The 10,764-nt window shown below is 52.6% G+C and overlaps 1 long non-coding RNA gene across 2 annotated transcripts in view; it reads right to left on the bottom strand.

Annotated features, from left to right (window-relative positions):
• Positions 1–6,802: 6,802 nt before the first annotated feature.
• Positions 6,803–10,764, bottom strand: part of LOC137159002 (uncharacterized) — a 29,675-nt gene continuing 25,713 nt past the window's right edge. For both annotated transcript variants that reach the window (XR_010921518.1, XR_010921519.1), the window contains exon 3: positions 6,803–6,989. This is a non-coding gene — a long non-coding RNA (uncharacterized lncRNA). The remainder of the gene's footprint in view (positions 6,990–10,764) is intronic.

Raw genomic sequence — 10,764 nt, 5'->3', positions numbered from 1 at the left:
GAACAGCGATTGTAACCCTCATTCAGACCACAACATTTCCCTACCTCGCAGTGGCTTTGATCTACGTCTCACCTGTCGGGTGTCTTCAAAGCTCCGTCTTGGCTCATAGCCAGGGTTAGGCTGGGAAATGATATGACTGACTTGCTCGTCAATGGTAGCACCAGGGTTGTGTGCCCAACTGGACACATTCAACATGGTGCTCTAAACTCTCCCTGCATGGACCTCCAGGACCCTACTGGGTATGGCAGTGAGTATTGGGGGGCTCAGCTGCGGATGGGGTCGGCTTCTCTGCTCCTTTTTCCCTCTGATTTCAGTTTGCCCTGTTCAATTCCGTGCTTACATCGCACCCATCACCTGGAACCTGTGGTTCACCATGAGCGTGTCATGAGCCCTGGGGATGGATTCCCCAGAAGTGAAAGTCCTGGCAGTGCTTTCCCTGATATCTGAAGTTACTCACCATTTCCTACCCAGCTACGGGGCTGCCAGTCTCAGACTCAGCTGCCTGCTCCTAGCTTGCACCTTCCACATCTTTGATGTTACACACCCGCTGGCCCGTAGCTGTGCGATGGGGACAGCCCCACGTTTTGTTCTGCCTTTCGTACTTCTTGTCATAGGCATCACCCCTGCCCCACCAGGAGCCTTGCCATGGGTGATCTTTGGGGTGCAGCTGCCATTTAATCTAGAGGGACAAGAGAGAAAGATCAATCATCTCTCAGAAATTCCCCTTTCGGTTCCATGAAAAGCTCTGGCCATGTACATCTGACAGAGCTGGAGTGTCCTGGTCAATTGCCCGTACACACCTTACAGCGAGGATCTCAGAACACCGGGCCCTTCAGCACGAGACAACGCTAGTTGTAACTGTGTCTCCATATCCAATCGCTGATAGAACTGGAGAGTTATTTTCAGCCACCTCGTCCCTATCCATGCATCATCCATTCATCTCAGTTATGATTTCACCTCTAGCACCCCCGCACCCCGCCTCTCCCACATATAGCAGCTGAGAAGAGGCTTCGGACTTACATCACTGGCTTTTCAACTTTCCTTTCACATTTCAGACAAAGATGAAAACAGTCACGTGTCTTTGCACACAGAGGTCCCTTCTCTTCCCAACGGGTCGGGAGCAGCCAGGTCCCCTTTCAGCTGAAGGCCCCGATTATTAAAGGGGAAGGTCTGGGGAAGAGGTCAATAAACTGGCAGTGGGCATCTCCCTGCAGAAACCTCAGAGATCTGCCACTGAACACTCGTCAAAGAGCCTTTCTGTATGTCTGGCTGAAAAATGAGGTTGCTATTCTGGACAGACAATCATGCTATTGAGTCTGCCAAGGGAGAACTGGAACTGACAATGGAGTGTTCCCATTCCTTGCCCCTCACTAGACTAGTTCATAGATCTATAGTATTCTTCAGCCAGATCTTTAACCCTTTAAAAGAAAATAATTACATCTATCCATCTCTGTGCATCCCATAAAGCAGTCTCTCTGGGGTTTCTGGGTACTAGGTGAGAGTTTGGATTGTGTCTTTTCTCTTATCAGCAGGGGCGAGCCCCCCACCCAGCAACAAGAAGGCATGGTGACAGCCTGGCCTAGCGGTGGCAGCCCATGGCAGTAATGGGGTAGGGGAACCCGGACCCGCCCATTCCATCAAGTTCCGACCCAGGGCCCTTTCGAGTTCTGTAATGCAGGTGTCCACTACCGGTGGGCCAGCTAATGTTCTCCCCTGGGCCTCTTCCTACTGCTCCGCCCCTCCCTCCCCTCGGAGCACATTGTGCCTGATGGCCTGATCCACAGGATCTCAGCAAGGCAGGGAGTCGGCTCCGTGCAGCAGACCTTCCCCTGGGAAGTCCCTCTGCAGCAGCGAGCACAGGTCTGCCTCGCTCCCCTTCCTTTTACCCTGCTGTGCTGAGTCTCCCTTTTAAGGCCCTCTTCCAACTGGAGCATGCCCAGCAGGCCCGTCAGGTTGGGGCTTCCCGGGCCTAGAGCTGTTCCTGCACCCCGAACTCCCCAGCATGGGATTTACCCCACCCCCTCACAGCTCTATACACATTTCAGCATAATCATCACACGGGTTCAGGCACCGCCATGTTACTAACTAGAGCGGGGCGAAATTTTTCGCCTACAACTTTTTTTTTTTTTTGCCAGAAAAATGCAGATTCTGTTTTTTGGAACTGCCAGTGAACCAAAAAGTCAGTTATTTGCGGAGTGCGATTCCTGAGTCTTCTATTCCTATAACAGCTCTGTCGGGCAGTGGGAGAGCAAATGTTCCCACCATGGAGAGCTAGAGACCGGCACTGGAGCTCATCTTTCTCCAAAGGTTTCTGTGACCTTAAGAGCCCCTCAGTATCCACTGGCAAAGGGTTCCCTGCCATGTAACAGCAACTCCTAGCAAACTCGCTACACCTAACACATTGCTGTGTGTAAAGAATGTCATGTGAAATCTCCAATGAGAGCTGGTGACAAACTGGTCATTGATATCACTGGGCAATGGTATCGTACCTGCAGCACTGTCAGTCTTGCTTCATTATTAAAGACTCTGAGCAAATACACCATTTGACACACTCTGCTGTGTTTTATAGGTGCCTAACTCCCACTGCTTTTCAACTGGGGTTGGGGGCCTGCTTCCCTTAAGGCATTTTAAAAATCCCATCCTGAGATGTTTAGCCCTGGGTAGCACACATACAATTTCATGTCAGCTAGTAGGGGAAAGCCCTCCCCACCCCACACACCATGTTGCAGTTTATTGGGACTTGCAGGTGAGAAATGCATTGCTGACTCGCAGAGCTGGTGAACCCCCCCAAACAGCTCAGCACCCACAAGTGGAGCAAGATTTTCAAAACAGATCAGGACCGGGCACTTTAGAAAATCTGACCCTGATGTAGACGAGCTCCTTGGAAAGTCTAGCGCCACGGGTTTAACTTGTGCGCACAGCGAATTCAGAGTGTAATGACAGAGCGTTGCAATATTGCGAAGAAAATGCAGCTGCGAGGCAGCAACTGATCTCTGAGTGTAGGTTCTCAGCCGGCACAGCCAGCTCCAATGCCCCTCCCTGGTGCATGGGAGTCGGAGGGGCAGGAGGGGAATAGCTGGAGTGCACAGCGCTCTGGCAATCCTCAGCTGGGGAATGGTCCCTGCAGAGCGGAAGGCGGCGGAGCTGGCCCTGCCACAAGTAGTGCAGGAGGGAGGGCTCCTTCTCCTGACATTTGGCTTCAGACAGTGAGGAGAAAAATGATTTGACCGAAGCTAAATACCAGCGTTTTCGCCAGCAAGTGGCAGATCCCTGCCGGAGGCTGAATCCCAGTAGCGCCACACGCCTGCCCTGGGAAAGGTGCCCAGCTGGACGGTTCCATCGCCTGCTCCTGCTCTCAGTTATACAGGACAGGCCCTGCTCTGGAGGTAGAGAGGCGCCGCCATCCCTGATCCTACCATCAGAGGGAGCTGAGGGGTTTAGCCCCCCGCAGGACCCAGCCTGTGCCAGTTTTCTCATCGCCAACAGCAGGTTTGTTCCAAGTTTCACTTTTCCAAATCTTTCACCTGGCATTAAATGAAAGAGGGGATCTGTCCCGTGGGGCTGTCACTACCAGCCCCTCCGCCCCCTCCCTGCAGGACCTCTGAGCTCAGCACACGGCATAGCCTCAGGGGGGGCCGGAGGGGTTGCTCTGAGCACCACCCATTGGCTCAGCCACTGGTTTACGCTCCCATTGACTCAGGTGCCAGTTTACTGGAAGGGCAATATTAATATTTACCGTCATGCTTGTTGGAATGTGGTGGCACGTTTTCTAACATGATGCTTTCCCCCAGTCTAGACAAAGCTTCAAGGGAGCTGTCACACAGTCATATCAAGACTGGTTTGATTTTCCATTGTCACTTGAATAGAGCGAGACACTTATCTCATGGCTCTCAAAGCAGCTGTGCTCACCTAGGGCGCATGCCAGGAAAGATTCCAACCCAGAGTCCAGGTGGGATGTTGGCTTTGTACCCCTGATGGAGCTACTCTTACCCGAGAGTGAGAAGTTGGTTCTACACCCATCGTGCATCTGCCTAACGTGCATCTCTGACACATTTGAAGTCACTGTTCTCTGTTAGGCATACAAGAAAACTTTGTTTCAAATCTGTTTTCACTGAGATCTCACAGAAGGTTTTAAAACCACCTGGAGTTTGCCAGCTCCGTCGTTTCACTCAGCGCTGCCAGGATCTAACGTGTGAGGCATCAGAACAAGCAGAGCAGTGCTTAGACTGTGTCAGCGCTTAGACACTACAGCGCGGGGTGGCCCCAATTCAGAGTTGCCCTGTCCCAGTGCAGCACAGGGCCGGGGGTGGAGAGTTAAGACAAAGATGGTTGTATTGCGCCTTTGTACTCCTGTGTCCCGCCCCTCAGCTGGGTAAATCAGCCTCACATCATTGACTTCAGCCTGTTCTGTATTCTGGGGCTGTTTGGGCATCTGCCCAGCCTGCAGAGTCAATGACAGCAGCCTCAGCGCTGTTCTAACCCATGCTGTAATTCCTGTGGTCCTCCGACCACAGTGGCATAAAGGGGCTAGGCCACACAGTGCAGTGGGGTGAGGGTGCTGCATTTGATTCAGGTAGCTCTATCTGCATGTAATGTCTGGCCTCCAATTTCAGTCCCAGCCCTTAAATCCCGCCACTGCTTCTGGATGAGAGAATGGAAAATGACCATGAATGCAAATTGGTGGATGGACAGCAGAGGGCAGTGCTAACCCATGGAACAGGGCTAGCCACTGCCACCAGGCTGTCTGGCGGGGATACCTTATAGAGCGTGGAGGGAAGACAGGATTTGTGAATGGGGACCCAGATGGGAAAGACATCAATGGCTCCTGGCAGAGGACAGGCCTCACCCATGCCCTGGGCATAGATAGCATTTCAGGCTCAAGAGATTTCTCCCAGGACTGCTAGAAAAATGGGAATTCTTCTCCATGAACAATTTCAATCAAAACAACATTTTTCCCCTGGAGTTTTCTGATTTTTCAGCTATAGATTCAGAACAAACAGTGTTTGCCGGGACTGGGGTGGCGCTGGAACAAAACCTTTTCATTCTGAATCGCTCCTTCAAAAAATCTGAGCCTTTCCAATCACACAGACGTTTCCCAGAAAAGCCAAAGCTCGTTGAAAATCTTTTCCAAGCAGCCCTGATTTCAACACCTTGGATTTCAACAGCCTTGATTTCAACACCATTAAGAAGCACAGCTCTAGTCTATCCAAAATATGAATATGGTTGCGACCCCAATTACCATAGCATCTGCACACCTCACAATCACCTGTGCAGCAGTAGAAGGCTATTATCTCCATTATACAGAGGGAAATCAGGTGTAATTCCTAGCTCATGGAGACCTGCCCACACAAGCGCTGATTGAGCCAGCGTGGTGAAACTGGAGTGTCGCCACGGGGTGTGAGCAGCGGAGGGGGCTAGCCGCCCCCCATATGCACCTAGCATCAGGATGAGGTCAACATCAGGGCAACTAGCCACTCTCACTGCCACAGCTACCCTGGGTTTTTAGCAGGCTAGCTAGCGTAACCCAGGCCTGCTTAGTGTGGTGCTCTGTCCCCCTCTAGTGGCAGTTAGAAATTGATGAGCCTGCTACAGCCTAGGCCAGTGGTTCCCAACCTTTTTGTCTCAAGGGCCACAGATATAATTTTTACAACCCTGAAGGGCCACAGCAGCTGCCCTCCCGCCCCCACCCACTGCAGCCAGACGGAAGGAGGCTGTCTCCTCGCTGATCTCCCGCCTTCCTGGCTGCAGCAGGGAAACCACACATGTTCTGCAGCCCTGTGCACTCCACCTGCGTCCCTAGGCAGAGGCTCCCTTCTTCAGCCAGGGGGATGGAAGATCAGTGGCTCTGGCTCCCTCTGGCTCCAGCAGGGACCCCAGTCTTATGGACGGAGGAGCAGTGCTTTGCTGTGCTCCCTGCTACAGCCAGCGGGAAGGGAGCACGGATCTCCTGTCCCCCTGACAGCAGCAAGGAGCCTGCATCGGTCTTTAGCCCTGGGGAAATGCGCTCTGCCTGGGTCTTTAGGCAGCGGCTCCCTTCTGCAGCCAGCGGGCAGGGAGCTGCGGCCACTTTGAAAGGCTAAGAGAGCTGTGTTGTTTATCTCAGGCAGTAGAAATTCCTGTGTCAGGGTCCGGAGGTCCCAGGTTTGATCCCCAATGATGACAGGGGACGGGCAGTGTCACGCTAACTCGATGAGAACTAGCACAGGTGTGTGTCCCCTTGAGCTGGGAGTGGCACCTCCAACCCACCTGCAGACATACGCTGGCTGTATGTTACCCCCCAGCTGTCAGACTCATGCACTGGGCTTTCCCCTCGGTGTCTCCTTTTGGCTACTAGAGGCCACGCTCAAAGCTTCTGAGTGTACAACCAAGGCTCCCTCTGCCTCCTCGTCCCCATCCCCTTCTCACCGCTCCCTCTGCTGGCTGCCTGGTCCCCTCCGTGTGCCCCGTGGGGCAGCCAATGAGGGAGAGGCCTGCACTGCAGCTTCCTGGGTCTGAGCAGCAGCAGCACATTGCATCCTTGGGATACCCACACAAATGAAGGGAGAGCAAGGAGTGAGGGGGAGACTGGACAGCCACTGGAAAAGCCAGGGAGAAAAAGCCAAGCAGTTGACAAAGAATGAGACAATGGGGAAGGAAAGCAGAAGATGGGCCTTGAGTAGGGCAGCTTGGCCTGGCTGGGGAGCCACAGCTGGAGACTCAGAGTTGGTGGAACTGGACTTGCTGGGGGCAAGGTTCAGGACCAGGGAGCTGGTAAAAATCCTAACTGCCCCTGAGGAAAGCGTTGCCTGCCCAGCTGAGGGACCCTAGCCTCGCTCAGCTGGTCTCCAGACAGTGCCCCAGAGTTTTTCCTGCAAAGCCTCAGCAGCTCTCGGCATCAAACTAAACCAGACAGTGACACAAAATTAGGGAAATTCCAGAACGTGAACATTGCTAAGGTTCAGTTACGGCTGCTAACCTCACATCAAGAGAAGCTGGAGAATTAAACAGAGCTGTAAAAAAACAAGACACAAGCATTAAAAACAGGGCAGACTATCAGACCCCAGCTGTAACCCAACACATCACCACGGGACAGAAACATTTCCCCGGGACAAAACACAATCACTGCAAAGTGTAAATGAAGCTTTCTCCATTCTTCCAGCTTTCTCCCGAGATCTCCAAAGGCTCTTTAATGCCTTACTCTCCGTCATAGCAAAAAGATACAGACCGTGGCCTTTTGTACAATTATAACCCATGTACACAGTCAAGGCTACTTTAAAAACTCTCTGTGTAGGTTTATCTGCAATACTCATCACCAACCAGGAATGTTCTTCGACTGAGCAAAATAATGCCATGAACTCATAATCAGGCAGATCATTAGAGGCAAAGCTAATGTATGACCGCAGGCTAAACATAACCTCACACCAGATCATCCAAATGTCGTTTACATTAAAAAGATGAGCTGTTCAGTTTGTAATGGTCCGTTCACTTTGATACTGCCAAGCAAATAACGTGTATTGATTCTGAATGATCCGTTTTTCAGTGTTATAAAGGGCCAGTGTGACTCCCATTCTGGGCAAAGGAAAGTCTTGGGTCAAGCCCGAGTACAGTAACACAAATCCAGAGACAGCTAAGATTTGCTGGGGCACTAAAACTGCGTGTGTGCACACGTGCATGCACATGCATGAGTGTGCATTGGGGGTCATGCACACTCAGTCTGTGCATGTTACCTTAACTTGGGATTGCCATAGTTAAGATGAGAGCTGGGTCAACAGATTTTGAACTTTGACTTTTCAAAATTCACCCAATAAATTGAGATGGAATGTGCCCCGTTTTCCAGCCTGCTACAGAGTGGGTTGAAATGGTCTGAATTTCAACATTTCCAATTTGAAAAAAAAATCTCTAAAAATGTTCACAAATCATTTCTCCTCCCCCCCACCTCCTTCCCCCCCCGCCGGCTCTAATTATTATGAAAGATTTGGGGGCTTTTAATGGACATGCTTAGTGGGGAGAAAATGAGAGTGAGAGAGAGAGCAGAAACCACATGGGGCAGCTGTTAGTCACATCCCTTAATGCGCACTGGAAGGCGCTCAGTTAGTGCAAGGATGAGGGTAGGACAAGAACCTGAACAGAACAGTGTAGAAGAGAGGTGGAGGGCCTTTACCACAACAGGTAATAAGAAGCCTCCCCCCAACCACAGGCAGAACATCTGTTCCCTCCAAGCTGGCTGTCCCAGCGGCAATGAAGGGAGGAAAAGAGAAGGTGGAGGAGGAAGGGGAAATAATATCTCACACGATTAGAAATACTTCAAAAGATAGATGGACCGAGGGGGTGTAGGGGGATCAGATTAGATAGATAGATAGATAGATAGGGTTATGTTTCTAATTGCTAAGTATTTTGTAGGGGGTTGTCTGCCTGTGTGATGTGAATGATACCGTCCTTGCTTTCTATGGGGCAGGCGATGCTTTGAAGGAGGATGCTGGTGCGTTCATTCTAGCCCAGTCCCCAGATTAGGCGGCAGTGCGGGGGGGGGGAAGAGAGAACCTGCCAGCACGGCAAGCTCTGCGGCAGAATGTAGGGCACCTGTGTGGCCTGGCCATCAATCATTTAACGCAATGCATTTTTCATGTGTAAGAATCTTTTTAAGTACCAAGCCCCCGTGTAGCGCGAGTGCTGATTATTCATTTAAAGCCTGCTGGACTGGAGTCCAGAGGCGTTTTAGCAACGTGTCTGACTGCAGCGTGCTCAGGGTGGGGTCCCCTCATCAGGAGCAGAGATAAGTCTTCAAAAATGCAACCCCTCCAGGCCTCGTCCCCCAGGAGAGACGAACAATCACCCACACACTTCCCCCTTCCAGCCCTGGAGCCGTTAGCCGTGGCCAGGCCAGGGCTTTTGTCAGGGTGCACGTTGCCAAGAATCACAAACTGGTCATGGCAAATGTTCTCAGTATCCTGGATTAGTCACGGGCTCTGTGTGCGCTCTGGAGCAAAGCAGAGTCAGCCGCCGCGCTGCAGGGGTAGGGAGCCAGGGCTTGGTCTCTGCACAGGGAACACACGCCTCGTAGTCGTGGCTTTGTTCTCGTTTGTCACCCACGGCCAAGCCACCGTTGGCTCTGGCTAATCCCCGAACTGAGGCAACATGCACTGTTGCTAGCAGAACTCAGACGTGTGGATGTGCGTCTCTCAGCCGGCAGTTATTTGCTGTTCCAGCTATTGGAAGGAGCTGGTCCCTCAGGTCCCACTGGGGACTAACAGTTGGCAAGCGCTGACCTTTGCCTGGTGGCCACTCGAGCTGGACTTCGCATGGCACGAGCCCATCCGGAGCGACTCGCCTGTGCTGATGGTACAATCAGTGCTGTTGTCAGAGCCTGGGACCACGACTGAGTCTCTTATGGAGGCATGTGAGGGGCGCAGTCCCTCCTCTGAGACCATGGAGGGGGCACTGGCCCTTTAAAACCCCCTTCGCCTGGTTTTCTGGTCTACGCCAGCTACTCTTTAGCTCCTGGTCATAGTCTATCGAGAGCCCGCCAATGTGGGCTTCAGAAAGTCCAGTCCCCTCAGATCCCAGAGGTGAAGGGACCCTCTTGGCTGCTCCCTGCAGTCTCACCCCACTCCCTTGCTGGGTCTGTGCCTCAGCTGCTTCTTTCCCAGCCACTGCTGAAGAGATCCTCTGAGGTGGTCCCCAGCCACCCGCCTTCCGCCGCAGTCTTTTGTCCCAGCTGCTGTCAGTCAGGTACTTAGCCGCAGGGAGGCAAACGGCCTAGATTGGGGCAGATAGGGAAACGAAGGCAGGGATGGGAAAGGGCAAGGCTGGGAGCCTTTTACACCCACGACGCACGCGTTGAAGGAGCGCCTTGGAACGGAGGTGAGACGGCATCGCGGGTGGGTCGTCTCCCATGGGGACTGAACCTAGGAAGTCTGGAGCTAAAAGCACAAACTGTGACTACCTCAGCAAAAGAGCACCGGGCCTCACGACTCGCTATGCACGAGCTAGCCTCGAGGGGGAGACAGCATGCCACGTTGTTTTAGGGTGGCTCACATGGGATGCCAGCAATGGGGGCGTGGGCCGTTTGTGTTAGTGGGGGTCACACAGGGAGCCCGTATTATTATTACTCTTCTTCTTTTCCTTTGTGCTGCTTCTCCTGGTGAGGGTCGTGGTGGCAGCATGGAGAATATGGAGGACCAGACCTACCTTTCCTCCGCAGCAGGTTCCAGCTGCTCCCAGGGGATACCCAGGCATTCCCAGGCCAGCCGGGAGATATAATCCCTCCAGCATGTCCTGCTTTGGCCTCGGGGCCTCCTCCTGGTAATATGTGCCCAGTAGAGTTCCAATGGAAGCCTGCCAGGGGGCATCCTTATGAGGTGCCCAAACCACCAAACTCCTCTCACTCTGGAGGAGCAGCGTCTCTACTCCGAGGCTCTCCCGAATAGCCCAACCCCTCACCCTATCTCGGAGAGTCAGCTCAGCCACCCTGTGGAGAAACCTCATCTCCACCGCTTGTACCCATGAGCTCGTCCTTTCAGTCATTACCCAAAATTCATGGCCATAGGTGAGGATGGAACATAGACGGACCTGTAACCCGAGAGCTTCGTCTGAAAACTCAGCTCCTGCTTCACAACCATGGATTGGTACAGCGCCTGCATCACTGTCGCTGCCACATTAATCTTCTGGTCAACCTCATGCTACAATTTACCATCACTCATGAACAAGACCCCTAGATACTTGAACTCTTCCACTAAGGGCAGCTGCTCCCCCTTCATCTGGAGAGAACATTTCACTTTCTTCTGG

Source organism: Emydura macquarii, unplaced genomic scaffold (genome assembly GCF_026122565.2).
Source record: "Emydura macquarii macquarii isolate MOO-44397 ecotype Brisbane River unplaced genomic scaffold, CSIRO-AGI_Emac_v2 contig_306, whole genome shotgun sequence".
NCBI classification, from domain to species: Eukaryota; Metazoa; Chordata; order Testudines; family Chelidae; genus Emydura; species Emydura macquarii.
This window is presented reverse-complemented; position numbering and strand designations above follow the sequence as displayed.